Genomic DNA, 21,248 nt, shown 5'->3' on the forward strand with positions numbered 1-21,248 from the left:
AGCAAGAAGCTCATACGGCAGGCACCCCTTTTTTATATCCAATTTACGCAACGCTTATGGCAACCAATGGAATCTTCCTATTCATTGGACCTTCCATTGGTTACAAAGTTGAGAAGACCATCATTTCTTTGGCAATCGCTTAAACAATGGCATTGGCCATTGGTATTGATGACTTATACCCAATGGGTACCAATTTGTGATAGGAAGCACTGATTTAACCCTTTGACGTGGTTAAAGCAGGGATGCTCTTACATGATGATATTCCTTTAGGTGCAGACGTGAAAAAATGATGTGTTTTTCTAGAACCATTCAGCGTTTAATGAGATATTTTGTCCTAATTACCCAATCTTTATACATCCAGTCAATGGAAGAATAGATGGCTCGTTGAATTTTCACTATTGCAGTTGTGTTATTTGTCGGAGATTCTTCGATTTATCAGGGCGTTGAAGCTTTCGCCTGTCACTGTAGAATTTCCTCATCAGTTTTTCAGCGTAGCTCGGATGGACAGGAACCGAAGCAGCGATGCGATAATTATCACTGGTACATTACACGGAGAAGTAATCCATCTCTCTTTTGTTCCAATGTGGCATTGACAGCAGCCCGCATCTATTATTGTTATTTGCAGGCATGACAAATGTTAAAATCAGAGTAACGATGATGAAGGCGGCCACAGACTAGGTGGAAAAAGCTCTCTCTTATCAACGACGCTGGGGTTTATTCACTAAACTGTGATCCGTAAGCACGTTTTTTTTCCATTACATTAATAATTCATTATTATAGTATTATTAACTTTTACATTTTGATGGGCTCTTCTTGTAAGAGTAACTTAATCGGGGTTGGGTATCTAAACTACGATTCACACAAGTCAATCAACGTCATTTATGTGACATTTTACTGGCACAATGTACTTAGAAATACTTAATGATACTTTTAATGACTATATATCAAACAAGAACCTGGAATAATAAAATAATGTAAAAATAATTGTCACAATTTTAGTTTTTTGAAAAATAATAATAATAAAAAAAAAAAAATAATAATAATAATAATAATAATGTAACTTCCATTCTAGCGGGGAAAAAGATACAAAAGTCACATTATTAATTTTCTTGCATATTCATTCCCATGGATGTACCTGACATTTTACTGCCTGAGCTGTGAATATTGGCTGTTTATATAGAAGTGTAAGTGTCGCTGCTTGACATTTTAAGAGGACTGAACTGTTTCAGATTTCAAGTGCAACAAAGACAATGCATGAGTATTGTCACGTTACACAAAAGATATGTAATACGTGTGATGGTTATTATACAGCATTCATTGGATGGTATGAATACATTAGCTGCACTGACGCGTGATCTTTCCTCCTAAGAATTTGCCCCTTCAGATAGAGAATTTGCCCCTCGGCTTTTGGAATCTTCTGTTCCTCACTAAAGATGGTGCCCAATGACCCAAAGAACCTCTGCTCAAACTGGGCCAGCATTTGAGCTCAACGGCACAATATATACATTATTAGTTAGCCCTAACTTGGTCTTTGAGGTTCCTCAACATTACTACCCATGTTGCTTGTTTCCCACCCTCGCTTACCCTACTTTAATCTACAATCTGGAACTCGCCAACGACGATGACCTAGAACCAATGTCATCATGTTAAAAGTGACTTAGTGAAGTCCCACCATTCATAACTACTAAGCTGTTGGCAGATCTGATCGTTTCTCTATGTAGTTGCTCCCTGTGCCTCATCATTATTATCTCGTCATTCTATTACAACAAGTAATAATAAGCATACGGCTCCTGAATCTAAGACGAGACCAACGACTGATTAAGGTTTGAGTCTTTACAGCAGGAGAAACGGGCGACTAGACGGGGGCCGGATGGGGGCCGATCTGCCGGCAGGTTCTAGGTTTCTATGATTGGCCACTGGAGCTTTGTAATTTCTATTAGAACTGATTCTTAATTTATGAAAGAGAAATTCTTTCCAGAAACAATTGGGTAATAATGTGACCGGACTTGGTAATGAATTCTAATGCAGGATTTTGTTATTTCTTTTTTTTTATATAAATCACCTTAATTGTTAACACAACATATAGACGCCCAATAACGATCTCTTCTTCTGTGTATTTTGATACATATGTAAAGGAAACCTTGGATTTCGGGGAGTTTTTGCTTCACTTTTGTTCAGCGCGCCTCGATTCCAGTATCTCTTCATTATTCATGCGCGGCGTGATAAATATTTGAAGAGGCACAGATGAAAACTAATTATTAACGAGAGTTGCTGGATGCAAGAGCGTTCGGATATAATTGTGCATGTTATTTAAACCAACGACACATACGATCATATTGCGATTGTTAATCATTGGCCTTTTTTTGGCCGCTATAGTCGGGTCGTTCCAACAACAGAGGCAAAAAAAAAAATTAAAAAAATCTGACATATATTTCTCTTTTTTTCAAATCTGCTTAATTGTAATTATGTGACGGAAGAAAAGAAAGCCTGTGATATTAGATGATCAATAGGAAATGAATCTGCGAGTTCTATTGTTTCTGTCTGAAGAGCTTCCATTTCTCATCTCCCCATCAGCGGGTAATGAATGTGAAACGTGATGGGGTGTTTATAATATTAAAGGAATATTATCTGTCTTATAACGCGTTTGGTATTTCTTTGTCAACTGCCGTGATTTACTGCACCGCGAAGGGCAGATAAAGAAGTCTTTTCATTATAACAATTGTTTTAATATAGAGTCGTGGGATCATTTTTCATAATATCATTAAGCATAGGTGTCATCGTGCATAATTCAGTGTCTTTTTCCCTGTTAGAGAATTTGTTTCTTTACCGGATGAAAGGAACCAGCGGAATAGAATTGACGGTAGGGATGGGGATACCCGTGACCATGGATCTGTAACCCGGGTCATGCTGCATCCGGGGGTAGAACAAGACGGGAAACGGGTCAAGTGGTGGGAGATGAGGTGGAAATTTCTAAACCTGCCTCCCTCTTGCGTTTCAATGTCATATCGCCCAAAATTGTAAAGGGGTGTGGTTAGGGGTGTGGCTGGGTGGGTCTATTTTATAACTGGGTGGGGCATTTAAAAGTTGAATAATGGGTTTTATTTACCCCATTTAATTTATAAAGCCGTTTCCTGCTGTTTCTATACACATTATTGGGGCTTTTAGGGCTGTAGAACCCTGCGATCCCCTCATACCCAGCAAACATTCTGATCTCCTAGAAATGAGGGGCATCAGGGAGGAAAGAGGGCCAGGGGGCTTTGGACCTAGGAGGGACTGGCAAAACTAAAGAGGGATACCCCTGTTATTCCTTAAACATTTTCAGGTGTCCAAATCAAGACACCTTTGTTGGGGTTTGAGGCCAGAGACGAAAAGGGGTGGGACTGGAGGCGGGGCCAACCCCTGTATTTAAAGAGCCACTTTGCGGTCTCACATATTATTGACCTCACAAATAAGCAGATTATACATACAACTTAAAACTGTGTTTTAATATCGATCTTATCAAAGAAAAATATAATTATAGCTTCATAGCTATCATTACAGCACTATATAAGCCTTTACCACTTCTGCTGGGAGGCTGTTCCACTTATCTCCCGTGCTCTCAGAGTTACAGTGAAGCAGACCTGTAACAGATTAAATATATCCGGTCCAGGTGTGTGAGCTAATTTTGGATGGCACTCCTGTCTCCGTGCTGTGAGTTGCCTGCGCCCTCCCTGGAGAATTGGGTATGATTGCTTTAAGTGGCTTTTGAACTGACTTGACTGGCGCATGAACGGATCATACATATTGATAAGGTTTTTATATGCAAAGGCAGTTACCAGAAACTGGTTTTTAAATGGAAACTGAATTTTACTCACCACCTGTGAATTTCTTGATGCAAAAGATCAAAGAATAGCTATTTGGAACTCACACACTCCTTCCATTCTATATTGGAAAGAAGGAAGCTCAATTATGTGAATATTTACTGTTAATTCTGGTGTATAATTTATACACATGCTTAGTTCAGAATGTTCGGCTCTACTCACATGTCGAGCTATCAGTTGAGTTAAGAGTTAACTCGACTGACCATACTTTATTATAGTCGTATGCCCCTGCATGCTTACACTCACAAAACAACGTGAAGATTTGTTAATGCATGCAATTGTCTGTGACTTTTAACTTAAAAGTTACAGGTGAGGGTATGCAAGGTCAATATGACCTCACATGTCCTTGCCTGTAAATTGCAAAATTATCCGCCTTGCTACATTAGAGAAAGTAAAGCAACAAAGCAGTAAAGCAATAAATAATTAACCCAAGATCTCCTATTGACAAGTGGTGGGGGTTGCAATTAAATTATGTTTACTACAGTCTTTTCAGTTAAGTTTTACATACAGCCCCACCGAGCCAACTCCACCGAGCCAACTCCAACGCTGACAGAGAGAGCACATCTCATGCGAGCCTAGGAGCTGGGGAGGGGAAAATGGAAAATGCACATGGGGAGATTCAACAGGTCCCATAGGACCACAAGACAATGTAAAGGGACCACACAGCTCTTATATGCATTAAAGGGCACATTTTTTACAGACTGGGGGACAGTCTCAGTTTAATAGGCTGAATGCACAAATTATTTGGTTACCTTCGATATCTTTTGTACCAGCCACTAATTGCAAGCTTAAAGGCTCGGAATAAAGCAGCTAAACATCTCATTTTAAGCCAGCGTATGGTGGAAAAAGCATTATCTAAAATCATGCCAACATTCTCATACATTAGAGCTGAAATACTGGAGCGCATTCAGCAGAACCCTGTTTAATGAGCAGTCTCGCTGCCTTCAGGACACTCTGATGTATAAGTTATTGCCATAGAGGTGACAAACCCTCAGCCGCAGTCATTTATCAGGATCATTGAAGTATAAAAATACTTTTAAAAAATGCAGATACGCCACACTAAAAAGATCTAGTCCGGTGACAAAAATTACATCGAATAACACAGCACAGTCGCTTTTTAAAGTGACTTTTACAGCACATTAAACATATTTAAAATGATAATTAATTTGGGGACCGGGAGCGATTGCCAATGGTTTGCATGCAAAGAGGCAGCAAAGCCTCTTATAAAGTCTTTATATTGAAAGTTACTATACTATAATATACAAATACTACAATGTCTTGTGTTTTTATCTTAGAGGTAAAGCATGGAAGTTTTCCTTTACTGAGAGGGTGGTAGATAAAAGGAGTAGCTTCCCAGCAGAGGTGGTAGAGGGTAATACAGTGAGGGTATTAAACAGGTAGCCATCCTGCTCCTTAATCTAATACGAGTCCAACGACTGATTAAGGTTTCCGTCTTTAGTGCTTTGTTAAGGATATAGAACTGGATTTTTATAGCAATACTTCCTGCCCAATGGAGAAAATGATCTTTTCACGGCCATTTGTGTCACAGCCATGATGTCATAATGTTTCAGGAAATAAGATATGCATTACTCCTGATCTCACAGCGATGCAACCGTTCCTCTCTAATAATCTGTTTCTGTATCCTAATCTCCTGATCCTCCCGGGGTTTTAGAGCCATGATAACAGATTATAGCAAGCAAAAGAATTAAGACAGAGAGACGAGGGCTTTGCGGATTAACCCTTTACTTTGTCATTTGCATTTATAGATGGTATTGATAAAAGTCCTCAAAAGGGACTGAAACGTCGATGTCTGCACTTTTTTTTTGCATTACAACGGGAAAGCATCACTTTTTGAAGTCTTCAGACTGCTCCTTTTTGTTGTTGTTTGTATTATGAGCAAGAATAGCACCAAGGCACCACGTTAACCCATTGGAGTCCAGAGTGCATTTATTTGTTTATTATTTATGGTCTAATGACTAATTGTGTGAATATATATAATGACTGGTGGTTATTTAACTATTAATACATCACAAAGTAAGCAAATTTACATTTTTTGATGCACTGCAAAAGGGTTTTATTATCTGCCATACGCCCCAGGGGCTCTGCCACTATTTCTGCCACGTCAGCAGCTGCATTGGCCTCCTTCAGCCCTACAAGCCGAGGGGCAACAACACCTGCCTCTGGCCGCTTGTAAGGCTGCCACGAGAATTAGGTGTTTGATGCTCCTTTAGATACTCCCTTTAGGTATTCGATATGACTTCATCCTTGCGATGATGATGGTGTCAACATTGTTACGGGTTTAGTTATTTCGTTATGTTTAGTTATTTAAAAGTCACAGATGTGTTTCATTTTCTGGACGTAGTTCTGGAAGTGTGAGGTCGAAGCATGAATGAGGCCGCGAGTCTTGAAGCCGGCCTCGCTGTAGGATAGTTCTGAATGTAAAGCTCGCGTCGCCGGCGTCTTTTTCCTTTGGTCTGATGACTGTAAGATCTTTGACCGGCTGCCAGAGGCTTCATCTCTTCAGTGTCAGGGAAGGCTGGGACGTTCTCCGTGACCCGCGCTTGTTAATTAGAAGCCTTCGCCAGACCTGCCTCTTTGGCCGTGATCCTCCGGTCGCGCAGACGGCAGAGATCTGCCCGGGGATCAGCCTTTTTAATGAGCTGTTAAGACTAAGCAGCAATTAACGCATTAGCTGCAGACTCACCCGCCAGACGCTCTCTACGTATTTATTATCGCGGCGGCTCCAGCTGGGAGCCGGGCGCTCACCCTGTTATAGACTGACTATACCGGAACGCACAGCTTACGGAGCGCCAGTGTGCAGCGCGTTTGCTGGAACGCTTATTATCCTCATCTTTCCATCCAACCTTCGCTCCTCGACATAAAATATTTATCTCAAATATCGAAACGGCGGGGAGAAAAACTATTTGTTTTACATTTCAGAAACATAGAACCTGTCGGCAGATCGTCCCCATTCCGCCCATCTAGTCTGCCTGTTTTTCCTGCTGTAAAGACGCAAATCCCATGCGTGTTTAAATTCCCTCACTGTATTAACCTCTACCACCTCTGTCAGGAGGCTGTTCCACTTATCTACCACCCTCTCAGTAAATTAAAACTCCATTCCATCTCAGCCTCTGATCCTCTAGTGTTAGATTCCGGTCTCTAACCGCAATGCAATGTTTAAATATGTCTTATCACCTTAACGACCAATGGAATTTTCTAGTGGCGTGCACGCTTTCATTAGTTGCTATGGCAACAAGAGCAGTGTTAATATTACTGGTAAACATGGAGCAGCAGATATTGCCATGGTGATTGCTACACTCTCAATACTCTTGTATCGATCTTAAGTGCAATTCCTTTCATTTTGAGTCAATCAAATTTCTCAAAATGGCTCTTTTTAATAGTAAAGTGAGAAAAATATATTGAGTTAAGAGAACTACGGCACTTGTATGGACAAAAAGAAACAATGTTTTTATCACAATGCAACTCCATATGCAAATATCCTTTTACCAGATTAGATAATTTGCATAAGGGGTCACATACACATATTACTCAAAGGTGTTGTCACCCCCTTAATATATTTTCCTCTGTATAAATAATTGTAATTTTTACAATACGATGGATTCTTTTACTGTCAGTTTTCACGTTAATGACAAGTTGCAACTAAGTTTCCACAAAATCTGTGAATATATACTGTCATATCACACTCTATAGAATCAGTTGTCACCGTAGAATGATTGCTTATGATGTAAGAGTGAAAGTGATGCTTAATTATATACCCACGTCGGTAGGAACAGGATATCTTTGTACTTCTTGTATTTCTGTGGTTAATATTCACATAGTGTGTGAGGTTACTGAAACAAGTCGTTCCAATGAAAAGGTAATTACGTTCCAAATTATATGTAGCACGATTACCTCCAGAAATGTTCGTAGCGTCTCCAGCTATAAGTCTTTTTGATGTGAGAAGTTAAAATCTTCTTATGATGATGAGATAAGTAAAAAGTAAGAGGCAGGGATGGGGTTTATTATGGGTGTGAAACTGGCCTTATCACCCCAGTGGAGGTGGAAGAGGCAAGGATGTCCGCGACAGGGCAATTCTTTTATTTCGATAATCATGATCCTCTGGGAACTGGATAGGGGTCGAGGAATGGCCTGAGGTCGGTGCCTTCCATGGGTAAATGTATTATTTTTGACCCCATATCTCCTGCATATAGTTGGACAAAATAAGTAACCCAGAGCATTATTTAAGAAAAAAAAAACGCTATCCTACCATGTACATGGTGAAGGAACCCAACTTGGTTAATGAAGGGTCCCGAGAACATTTATTTTGTTTAAAAATATAAATGTATTCATTTTTTTATTTTTTATTCAAAAATGTAATTGTGTATTTCAGGTGGGACTTTTGAGAGTTTCAGGCGAGGACATGCGAGGTCTCATTGAATTTCTATGCAGTCACTTGAAACTCGTAATATTTAGTCGCAGGCCCTCTTGTGGCCTATCATCCTGGTAAGTGGTAATGGAGGCGACTAAGCCTGTGTGCGGTGGTAGATGGAGAGCAATCCGATACCGAGCCAGAAGCAGCTTGTCTTTTGTCCAAATTTCTTTCTTTCAGGACAATTTGAAAGACATTGATATTTTTGTAAATTTCACAAAAAGAGCTCGTTTAACACCGTTTCCAATGTGGCACCGGCAACAAAGGAAAAAGAAAAAAAGGAAAACAGCGGGACTACCATTTATTAAGCATTAGCTTCAAATTTCTAAGATATAATCATACAGCAACTAATTGAAATTAATCTTGAAAGGCAAAGCTTTAACACACAAAGTCCAAAGGCTAACTCATTGAAATGGAGATTCAATTAAAAGGCTACGGCTGTCCTCATTACCAAGCAGCATCTGGCTACAACCAAGTTGGTTCATTTAAACCGACAATTAATAGACTGGAACACATCATGAGAAAAAAGGGTTAAAACAATAAAATAAAAAAAATAAAATAATAATGTTTTTCTTGACGGAGCACGAGATTTATTTGTTCCTTGGGGAACTTGATGTCATGTCTCAGTGCTCAGGAGAGGGGATGGTGACCCTGATGGTTGGTCTGATCTATGGCAATGTCCAATCGAAACATACCACTCAATGCGACTATCCTATACAGAAAATAAAGCATATCTTACTCCTCTAAAAAATGATCTGAGATCTACTGAGCACAATCAAATCCCTTTCATGTTACGTTTATTTTAAACACCTTTGGAGATGGGATCCAAGTTAGTAATCTAAACAGATATATCCCCCGATGCGTTTCGCCTGAGCGGCCAGCAGAATTCTGGCTCCACAAAAGGCAGGGAATAATCGGTTTCATTCCTGTCATCCCAAAGATGAAGCTTGAATTTGATGACCGCAAAGGATGAATTTACGTACTAAACATGTGTAGATAATAAAACATTATTCCGTTATTGTCTGAGAACTTACTGCGGGTGATTAATAATACTATTATGGTTCTATTAATTTCATGAGCGTTCTATTATAGAATGAGGATATATTATGTCTCGTAAGTGACATATTTCATTCTGTGTGCTCAGCTTATAAACACACAAAGCCAATTCCTGTTCCAAGGTGAACACTTTGTTTTATCTTCATAGCATTACTAAGATTTCATTGCTGTTAGGAGGTCCCGAAGTCCTTCTTGTTTTGAGACTGGAGTAAGAATATGATAGAAATTTCCACAAGAGTTTGTAGTTGGGTTGAGTGCTGTCAAGCTTGACGTTCCGAGTCTATCACTTGAGTTGATTGTTGAGTCTGGTTGACTGTAAAAGTCAATCTTCGGGTCTGTAGCGTGAGTCCATCAATGGATTTGCCAGTTGAGTTGGTCACTGAGTTGAGCGGCCCTCCTGAGTATAATAGAGTTCTAGGCTACCCACCTCGAGTTGAGTTCATTTTGTTGTCAAGATGTCATTGTTCGACTGATATCTTGACTCAACTCAGGTCTGTGAATAAGTTAGTTGTTATACTTTTCATGGCCAACTCATTGCAAGTTGGCAGTTGAGTTAACTTCAGGTTCGCTCAAGCCACAGTCAAAGCCGAACAACCCAACTGTAATCTTTATGTACCCCACCACTCCGCATAGGTTTCTTTTTAATTTAGCCAATGTATATTTTTTGTTTTCTATGATAAAAAAATAAGACACAAGTTATTTTATGAAAGAGCAGTATTTAAAACACTAAATTAATTTTTTAATGTTTAGAAAGAGAAAAGTCCTGTCTTAAAACTCAAAAAAGTTAAGGAATTTCCCATTTGTCATGGAACGAGTTGCAAGCCACATCTTACTTATATAAGTGAAAGTAACAAAAAAACACCCCCCAAAAAAAAACAAGGGCTATCCCAACAGGCTATCTTTACAATTAATTAATCTCCAGGAACAAAAGCCGTTACAACGAAACTCTGATGAGTAAAATTCAAAGAAAAAAGAAAGGAACCATGGATTTTTATCATAAAGCTTCTGATACTGAGTATCATAAAAAAAAGGATCTGATTTCGCAGACTTGCAAGGATCATGTTATTTTTTTCATCTCGATGTAAAGACATCAGCTCAAGAAGCAATTCAATTTCATGGTGGCACCGGGTTCATAACCCTCTGATGATTACGGAGTCACATGAAGACTCCCGGAGTTTGTGCTGCTAGAACCATGGCGCGGTGACCTTCCAAAATTAAGATTTTTATTCAACATGGCAGCAAAGGGAATGAAATAGGCATCCAATTTGCTCCAAAAGCGATCCTCACGTATTTCCCATCAGAAAGCCATGCATGTTATAAATAACTGTTATCGCCTTCAAGGATACATTGTAACCTGTGATAAACAACGAGGAGTCGGATTATCGGCTTGTGTCACTTAGAAAGGACCTCTTTGTCCTTCATACGATGGGCTATCTCGTTATTAGAACGCACCCATGACCTAACCAAACCTAATTAAGATTGAATAATTTAATGAGGACTTTTTACCCAAAAGCCTTATTTATTTCAATCAATAAAGCGTAAAAAATACACATTTATTTTATTTGTGTTACACTGGGGTATTTTTATTAGGGGTTTCTCATCTTGTTTATTGACTTTTACGTGCGGTTCTTACATCAAGCAATCCAATATTTTTACCAGCTTCCAGTGTGTTTGGTGAGACATCGTAGAGCGTCAGCGGTGGAAATGGTTCCATTTCATTGCGGCTCAAGAATACAGGCATAAAAACAAGACGAGTTTTTTTTTTATTTATTTAGCATATTTTAACATTCCCTGTTATATTTAGGTTCAATCCATGATCCTTACGGATCTCTACTGTTACAAATAAGGCCAGAGGGTAACCAGAAATATGCAGCCCCTTGGTTGAGATCCACCAATCACACCAGGGCTCAAGGTCCAAAACAAAGGAGTTGGTGGCCGGACAACAAGAGGAAACTCCAAAGGTAACCATAACCTGGAAGAAGAAGGAATGGTAGAAAGGAACGGGCAAGGTCAATCGCAGGAGAAAGGCAGGACCGAGTGCGCACAAACTGATCTCGGGGACAATTAGAGTTTGTTGAACACAGAAAAGGGCACTAAAGCCCGAGAGAGCCAGGTATAGATAATACTGATAATTAGTCCCAATGAGTAATTGACGACAAGCATTTAACGAGATGTGGAACTGCCAGCACAGCAAGCTCCCTGAGGGCCGATTCGGATAATAGTATGTCTCCAAACTCCCAGGTCCTGAGCTCAAGGTGGGTGAGATGTAACATGCTGAGAAGGACCCGAGGAAAGCAAGAAAGATTCCATGGAGACCCACGTTGGAAGAGACTCAGATCCCCTCTGTCTGAGTGATGCTGCCTCTGAAGACAGATAATCGGAGTCAAACAAATACAAAAAGGGCAGAATGTATTATTAATGTATCTTAATAGTCTTAATTCCTTTTTTTTTTAGAAATGTTCTTTGAGATGGGTAGATAGAATGTTTACTCTTAAATATGAGGGTTTAGGTTGTGTCACGGAACCTGTTGTTTACAAACAAAACAATAGAATAAACATTCCGGAACACAGAGTAACGATTTCACGACCAGCCATGGACTTTTTTTTATTTCCAGCGGCCTTTTCTGTCATTAACCAGAGGCAAATAGCCTGTTATTACAAATCATAATGTGGAATTTCTATGGCAACAGCCTCAAAAGGCTTTGGAGGGTTTTTACCGATTCTGCTGAGTCTAGGATGCAAAGCAGCAGTTTTTCAATTGGAAAATAATCAAGTTTTGAAGCCAATTTTTGTTTCTAGGCCTTTTTTAAAACGGTGATTGATCGTCGCTTCTGTGCCGTTCTGTATGGGTTTTGGAAACATAAATCTTTGTTTCCAAAAGCCAGCGAGGAAGTCCTCGACGGGAAGAGAGAAAAAAAAATCACGCCTCCCAAATCAAGGCTTCTCGAGAGCGATGTGACACTGCCAAGAACATCAGTAGCCCACATGTCATGACCCATTAGGGAGTTCTCCTTTCCCTTTTCTTATACTGTCAAATTAAATCGAACATGCTTCTCAAATATGTGAACGGTTACTGACAATCTATGGACTACGTTTCCCATCATGCATTGGAACGAGGGTCCAACTGGGTGATTAAGACAGAGGCACTCTGTTGTTTCCTCACTGACAGTATGATAAGGGATCAGGGTGTTTGTCTAGCAGATCGGGCTCAGATAACAGATCGAGAACTCATTTAATCTTTCTTTGAATTTAAAGGGTTAATTGTGTCTGGGGTGAATGAGCAGTTTCTTGTTGCCTGGAAATGACTCTTTTGTGTTGCATACCTTCCATGTGTCCCTGTTTGGGTTGGCTAGTCCCTCTCTGGTACCGATGTCCCTGTACCCGTATTTCCCCCCGTGATGTTCCTCTTTTCTAGGAGCTCAGCATGTTTGCCATGATTGATCGTATATTTATTATTTAATCCTCCATCACTAGGTAATTCACTTTACACCTGAGTAAAGAAACATACGCCGTAGCGTTGCGCATCACCCTATTGTCAATAAATGCAGCTAAAAATAAGCTTTTAACTCCGTGCTCTCTGGTTTCACCCCTTTGTCAGTCTGCAGGGTATATGGAGCGGGATTTGTCTCATTTATTTATTGTAACTCAGACCTCGGACTCCAGATTCTAAGCTCTATGTATCTATCGTTTAATGACATTGAAAACGTGCCTTCTTTTCAGTCTGGAAAACGTTCAGTAAATTGGTTTATTTTTCTCTTCCAATTCGCAAACCTTTTTTTGTTTAGAGCTGTTGGAAAGCTTGGTTCATGGCCGACAACGTCTTTGATAAAAGATCGGATTCATCGTCACCCTTATATAAACAGCAATTTGTAAAGATTTTTACTCTATGGTGAGCGGAACAGAAACAGACTTTACATACAGCGAGCGGAGCGACACAGAAATCCTTTTTATGCTTTTTTGTAGGGTTTCTGGATCATTCATTTGCTGATTGTTACTGTAACAAAGGAACACACATGGTTTATACCTCCCAAAGGTCCTATATCCCAAGCACAGGGGGCAGGCGCTGATATATGGCCTCTCAGATACCCCATTCTTTCAACTACATTAACATGTCTGTCTGTCTGTCTCTATTTACCATGGAGAGGATGTCACAGAAAGCACCGGCATTTTGCCCTAAGGTGAACTTCTGCCAAATGGTGGAGCTTTCGGTGGAGCTTTCGGTGGAGCTTTCGGTGACGTGATTGGACGCTCGGGGGAGAGGACTTCACAAGTGCCGTCATTTTGGCAAAACTTCGCATCAAGTTATATGCCCTGAGATGTGGACGAACATAGAATATAAAACATATATAAAACATATAAGAACCAGAAGATGTGAAAGGGATTGGCAGAGAAGGTAGGGAAACATCTAGAGAGCGTGAGAGAGAGTGAACGAGAATGAGTGTGAGTGAGAGTGCGAGTGAGGGGCCACAAATTCTCAGCTTTTGGCTTCATTTTCGTCCGCTCCGTGGGGTGTCTGGCCTTCATACAAATCTCTGAATTAGTCACAATTACATGAATGCACAATTCTATCAGCTAATTCTAACAGCATTCTCTTTTGACCCGTGTGTCCTACTCACCGAGTGTGCTGTCGACACACATCTTGGGACCTTGCAATGAGCGTATCTTTTTGGCAGCTTCCCCCTGATGCACCTTGAAGCAAACGATGGCACACGGGGGCCACGTCAGATGCTTTGGACTAAAACTAACGCTGGCCTTGGTTACTTCATAACGATCTACCCAGCGAGAGTCCGATTTCTGGCCCGGACCTCAATGTTCTGTTCCGAACGTGGTTGTGCGCTCCCACCTCGCTTTGGTTCCGTTGACTGATACATATTATTTACATATGACTTTGATCTGCTAACAATAGCTGAGGGCAGGTTGCCTTTTCACTGCAATTACTCTTTCTTTCTAAGGGTTTTTTTTCCCCGCTGCCCAGATGACACCTTGCCTCAGAATTACGCAACCCTACGAAATGCTTGAAGCAGAAAATTAAACATCTTGCTTTGCCACCACCGACTTGTCAGCTTGATTATATATCTCGGGCTGCTTTCTGCTCTCGTGTAATTGAAGTACTGACAGCATTTTGTTCTTTTTCCTGGTTTTCGTCTGAATGACTGACGTAGAAGACATTAAAAAGGAATATTTTTGGATGCAAGCTCTGCATTGCTGAAAAGTTATGATCAGGACAGAGTGCTTGGCTGGGTATAAAATGGTATACATTTGGAGAACACATTTAGCACAGAAGTAGAATGTGAGAGACAAGTATCTTCTGGGCTCGTTTCCTTCCAACATTATCCACCAGCTGCGCCGTGTTATTCTTGCAGAGAAGCAGATTTATACCGGAGGATTCAAGCCCTTTCTTTTTTAACCCATTGATGGAAGTCTTTAGTCTGAACGCTGGGTTCCAAAAAGATCCGGAGCTAAAGCTCAGTCGGAACCTTGACAGTTACTGTTTGCTTAACAAAGCACGGCAAAATATTTACCTACCTTTTCTGAGATCCCTTTTCTATATCTGCATTTAATAGCCCATTTAACCCCCTATAGACTGCTGCCCTTAGTTAGAGTCAGCTCTGGGCTCACTTTAATTGCTTAAACGCCATACAGTAACACACACTCACGCTAACACCATAGTTACTTGGAAATACACACTATCTCCCTCTTCTCTACCTTTTCTAAGATGCCACTAACCCTAGGCTCAACCCTTAGACTCCATACATATAATAACATATGTATCTCCATACGTACCATAACCCACAGACATGCTAACCCTATACAAAAACACGTACGATATTCCCACCTTCTAAACCTTTTACTATTGGCATTCAGCCTTTCATACTGGAGGGGAGCAGAAGAGATGCAGAACGGATTGGTCCACTTCTACCTTTACCAAGCAAAAAAGAATAGGAAGTGAAACTAAGGAAGGAGCTAGAAATAACCAGGTGTTATAGAACCATAGAAACATTTGCCAACAGATCGGCCCCATTTGGCCCCCGTCTAGTCGCCCGTTTCTCCTGCTGTAAAGACTCAAACCTTAATCAGTCGTTGGTCTCGTCTTAGATTCAGGAGCCGTATGTCTATCCAGCGCATGTTTAAATTCTCTCTCTTTCCTTTTTCTATATTTAATATATTTGTTAGACGTCGTGCTTTTTGCTGCCCGGTGATTAGAATTTGGAATAATTTCTGGCAGGACATCGTGTGAGGTGTGAATATGTATATATATATATTTTTTCTTTTGCAGACATTATTTTACTTTCAAAGTAATGCAGTCTTGGCATAGACAAAAAGGAAACCATTAATAAAATATCACAGCCAAGAGGATAGAGAGCCGGCCGCGGCTACGCACGCCAGCGAAATATTAGCGAACTGACTAGACTTGGGCACCAGGGGGCTCTTCGTGTTCGTCTTCGTGCTCGTCTTCGGGGAAAAAAAAATCTTCGTATTCCGCGAATATTCGCCCGTTCCTGTCTTCTCTTCGGGCGAATATTCGCGGACATTCTTCGTGCTCGTTTAATCTTCGTTTTCCTCCTGGTTGCCTAGCAGGGGTTAATACGGGGTTAATAACACATCACAGCAGCAGCAGCTGCCGTGAAGGTACGTGTGTGCAGCTCTATTGGTCGTTTCGGCAGGGGGCTGGTCTGGCATCAACGAGTGAATTGCAGAACTGCAGAATGCACTTCATTCGTTGATGGCAGGCGAGCCCCCTGCCGAAACGACCAATAGAGTTGCACACACATACCGAGGTGTACTGTCCATAGATGTTTAATAAAAGAATAGGGAATATTTTACATTTTTAAATTGATTTTGGACCACTTTACATGCCTAACATTTGCTACCTATTTACAATGGCATACTTTGCAACAACCCAACTTACTTATTGGACAGGACTGGAAAATAGCAGGACTGTCCACCAAAATCTTGGGTGTGTTGGCAGGTATGCTGATGGAAAAATGTTGGACAAGAACTAAAAAATAGCTTAGGGTTAATGTACGGTTATGTTTAAGATTAGTAGCAGTGCACTGGTTTGGTTAAAGATGGATTATGTCTAAATAATAATAATTTAATTTTAATGTTTTTTTTTTAAAAAAAAATAGGGGTTTATTTAAATGTATTTTAAAGTTAGATTTATTATTTAGTACTTGATTATATTTATTAAATGTTTATAGTAGCGTTACCTACCAAGCTATAACTACCTATGTGTATTTGCATTTTGCATACCTAGTTTAGCTAAATTAGATGGGACAGGACTGGAAAAAAGCAGGACTGTCCCTGAAAAAGTTGGGTCTGTTGGCAGGTATGTGGATGGAAAAATGTTATAGGGTGAAGTGTGAGTTATAGTGTTAATGTAATGCTATTAGTGAGTGAAGGCCAGGGCAAATAACAAGGAAAACGTCCTTGTGTTTTGTGCATTGTAAGTGTGTGTGTATGTGTGTTATGTGTGATGTCACTGTGTGTTATATGTGTTATATGTGTTATTGTGTGTGTTATGTTTGGTTGGTTGTGTATCAGAAGGAAAATAATGAAATGGAAAAGGAAATGGGAAAGGCAAATGAGTGGGCAATTGGCGACCCGCTCACCTGTTTCACCCCAGGGCAAAGCACCCAAACACTGTCAGTCTTAGACGTTTGGCAGCAGACTTCCAGAGCTCAGACACAAGGCCCTAGCGTAAGCTGGCCACTCCGGCGGAGGTAGCAGGCGTTGCCACACCGCAAACAGAGGCAGCCAGGGGGGAGAAACTGCCCTTACCATTAGGGACATTTTGGGCATGACTCTAGCCAGGAAGCGAACTGGCAGAGAAGAGATGCTGGCACCACCACCAGCAGCAGCATTGAAAAGGCGAATGAGTGGGCAATTGGCGACCCACTCACCTGTTTCACCCCAGGGCAAAGCACCCAAACACTGTCAGTCTTAGACGTTTGGCAGCAGACTTCCAGAGCTCAGACACAAGGCCCTAGCGTAAGCTGGCCACTCCGGCGGAGGTAGCAGGCGTTGCCACACCGCAGACAGAGGCAGCCAGGGGGGAGAAACTGCCCTTACCATTAGGGACATTTGATTCATGACACTAGCCAGGAAGCGAACTGGCATCGAAGAGACACTGGCACCACCAGCAGCAGCAGCAGCAGCAGAATTGGGAAAGGCGAATGAGTGGGCAATTGGCGACCCACTCACCTGTTTCACCCCAGGGCAAAGCACCCAAACACTGTCAGTCTTAAACGTTTGGCAGCAGACCTACAGAACTCAGACACAAGGCCCTAGCGTAAGCTGGCTACACCGGCGGAGGTAGCAGGCGTTGCCACACCGCAGCAAGTGCAACCAGGGGGGAGAAACTACCCTTACCATCAGGGACATTCGAGGCATGACACTAGCCAGGAAGCGAACTGGCATTGAAGAGAGACACTGGCACCACCACCAGCAGCAGCAGAATTGGGAAAGGCGAATGAGTGGGCAATTGACGACCCGCTCACCTGTTTCACCCCAGGGCAAAGCATCCAAGCACTGTCAGTCCTTGGCGTTTGGGAGCAGACCTACAGAACTCAGACACAAGGCCCTAGCATAAGCTAGCTACACCGGCGGAGGTAGCAGGCGTTGCCACACCGCAGCAAGTGCAACCAGGGGGGAGAAACTACCCTTTCCATTAGGGACATCTGAGGCATGATTTCAGCCAGGAAGCGAACTGGCAAAAGATACTGGCACCACCACCAGCAGCAGCGTTGGAAACGGAAAAAGGTGAATGAGTGGGCAATTGACGACCCACTCACCTGTTTCACCCCAGGGCAAAGCATCCAAAGACTGTCAGTCCTAGGCGTTTGGGAGCGGACTTACAGAGCTCAGACACTAGGCCCTAGCGTAAATTGGCTACACCAGCGGAGGTAGCAGGCATTGCCACACCGCAGCAAGTGCAACCAGGGGGAGAAACTACCTTAAACATTAGAGAGAAAAAATTTAACTTTCCAAGCTAAGAGCTGGGTAACCCAATTTGGGCAGATTGAATTTAAGAAAGGCAATCTGCTCCATCAGATGAGGTGCCATGCGTGAGCGCTGTGGACTCAGTATGTTTCCAGTCATAGAAAACACGCGCTCACTTTGAACAGTGGTTGGCGGACATGATAGAAGCTGCTGCGCAACCCATGAGAGTGCAGGCCACACACTCTTCTTTTCATCCCAGTAGCTAAGAGGATCAACATTAGGAGCAGAAGGAACTTCACAGAGGTAAAGTTTGACCATTTCAGCAGCACTACTCTCCTTTCTGCTGCTAGCTCTGTCAGATGGTCCAACTATACTGCCAAGTGCCTCTTCCCAAAACGCAGCTGCTCCACTCAGCTGTGTTGTGCTGCTTGTGGCACTGCTGCTGATGCTGCTGCTAGGGGTAGCAGACCACATCATCTCTTCCTCCTCCTGCACCTCACCCTCCTCGGACAGCATTCCCATTTTACGCTGCCAGTCACGCACCTTGTTGACCAATTGCTCCCGGTAGCTACTGAGAACATTGAATTTCAAAGCTAGCTTTCCCTTAATTCTTGGATCACAAAGGCACGCTAGCATCATTTCGGGACTCTCTTCCATTCGCTTGCGAAGGTGTACTTTTAGCAGATCCTTCAGCTTCCTGACTATGGCTGCTACGTCAGGATGTAGAGTGCCACCTTGAACAGCCTCACGGTTTCCAAGGAACACATCCATCTTGCTGCCTAGATGGGAGAACACTGGGATTACCTGGGCCAGACTGGCAGTGTTTGAGCTTAAATTTTCTGTGGCATCCCTGAATGGTTTAAGGACTGCCACTAGCTGGGCGATCACTGTCCAATCCTCCCTATTCAATGGAGAGGTAATCCCTATATTGTGCTCTGAGGCAAGATTATGGATTGCCCTCTGCTGCTCCAAAATCCTCTCTAGCATGTCTAACGTGGAGTTCCACCGTGTACTGACATCCTGACGTAGGCAGTGTACGGGAAGACCTGACCTCTCTTGCTCTTCCCTCAAAAGTTGGCTAGCCTTAACACTATGGTGAAAGTGCCCAGCGATCTTTCTGCAGCGGGACAGAACTACTGCTGCCACATTAGTTCCTTCTGACATTGCTGCCTTCACTACAAGATGGATGATGTGGGCTGCACAGCGCACACCAACAATATGACCATCTCGCAGCGCTTTCACCATATTGGCACCTCCGTCAGTTACCACAAAACCAACTTCAACATTGGTGCCCGCCTCTGCTCCCACCCAAAGGCTAAACATTTTCCTAATCGCATGCAGAATATTTTGGGAAGTGTGCTTTTCATCCATCACTTCTGCATGGAGAAGGAATGATCGGTAGCCTGCTGCAGCAACTTCCTTAGACACACCGGGCTGCCACCAGTGTGCTGTCAAAGAAAGAAAGGCATGCTGGGCGCTAGGTGCACTCCACAAATCTGTAGTGAAATGAACACACTGACCAGCAGCCTTGGAAAGCTCCTCTTTCACTGCTGCAACACAGGACCGATACAGCGAGGGGACAATGTTCCTGCTGAAAGTGGAACGTGACGGAACTGTGTATTGTGGAGCCACAGCCGCCATCAATTGTTTGAAAGGCTCCCCTTCAATCATGGAGAAGGATGCCCCTCCAACAGCAATGAACTGACCAATAAGTCGCGTTACTTTATTGGCCTGCTGTTTGGGCATCGTTCTCTTGGAGTGGAATGCCCCAAATTCTTCCAGGGTGGGCTGGGCATGCAGTGCTCCAACCTGCCTTGGTCTCTGGCTGCCAGCACTAGTTGCTGCTGCTGCTGCTGCTGCTATTGGCTCAGAAGAAGAAGCTGTTGGGGTTTTTCCACGGCCACCAGCTATGCTGCCTGCACTAAGTTTTACCTCTGCATCTTTCCCCAATAGCACAGCGTTGTGTTGAGTGCTGAGGTGATGCTTCATGCTAGCACTGGTAAAATGGCCAGACACTTTCCCTCTGCTTATTAGCTTCCCACAATGTTTGCACTTTCCATAGCGCCCTTCTTCAACATTTTCAAAGTGCTCCCAAATTGGGGCGCGCATAGCCTTGGAGTGTGCCTTGGGTGCTGCTCTTACTGCTCGGGGTGGATGAACAGAGGCAGAACTAGTGGTGGTGGGACTGGTGGTAACAGTACTGGCCATAGTGGGACTGCTAATTGCTTTAGATTTGCTAGGTTTTGCTGCTGCTGCTGGTGGTGGTGATGGTGATGATCGTAGCGGAGAAGGTGGAGGCTCAGGGGAAAATTGTGCACTAGTCATTTGGACACTGCTCCCTGAGGAATCTGATTCCTGACCACTCATCTCCTCTACTTCCTCTGGCTCATAGTCTAGCTCTTCATTAGCCAGATCGAATGGAATTCCTGCTAGGCTGGAGCTAAGACTGATATCGTCGTGAGACTCGTGACTAGTAGTAGTGCGAGCAGGAAGAATAGACTCTGCACTTGGCCTCTCAGTCTCAGGCTCCTCTGCTACCTCGCTAGGTGGAGTTCCACTATGTGTAGCCCTCTCTCTAACTGTCTTTACAAAAATTTTGTAAGGACTTGGTGGCTTGCTAGAGGTACTAGGAGGACATGGCGTGGCGGTACCAGTGGGAACAGTAGGCGCAGCACTAGTGGTGGTAGAGGCGGTAGAGGTGGGGGTGGTGGTGGTGGTTTTCCCTACAAAGGAATGAGATCGCTTTGGTTTGGGACCCCTCTGAGTCTTGCTGCTAATTTGGCTCTGCTTGGTACCTTGCATGCTGCTGGTGGATGGGGAAGATGCTGCTTGGGGCAAAAGGCACTTCTTTTTAGTCACTGGGCTGGTACTACTTGTGCTACCCTTTAACTTTGAACGTGCTTCTGGTGCTTTAGGCTTTCCGTAAAAAACCATAGAGCTTGTGGGCCTAGCCGCACTACT

Source organism: Spea bombifrons, chromosome 12 (assembly GCF_027358695.1).
Source record: "Spea bombifrons isolate aSpeBom1 chromosome 12, aSpeBom1.2.pri, whole genome shotgun sequence".
Classification (NCBI taxonomy): domain Eukaryota; kingdom Metazoa; phylum Chordata; class Amphibia; order Anura; family Pelobatidae; genus Spea; species Spea bombifrons.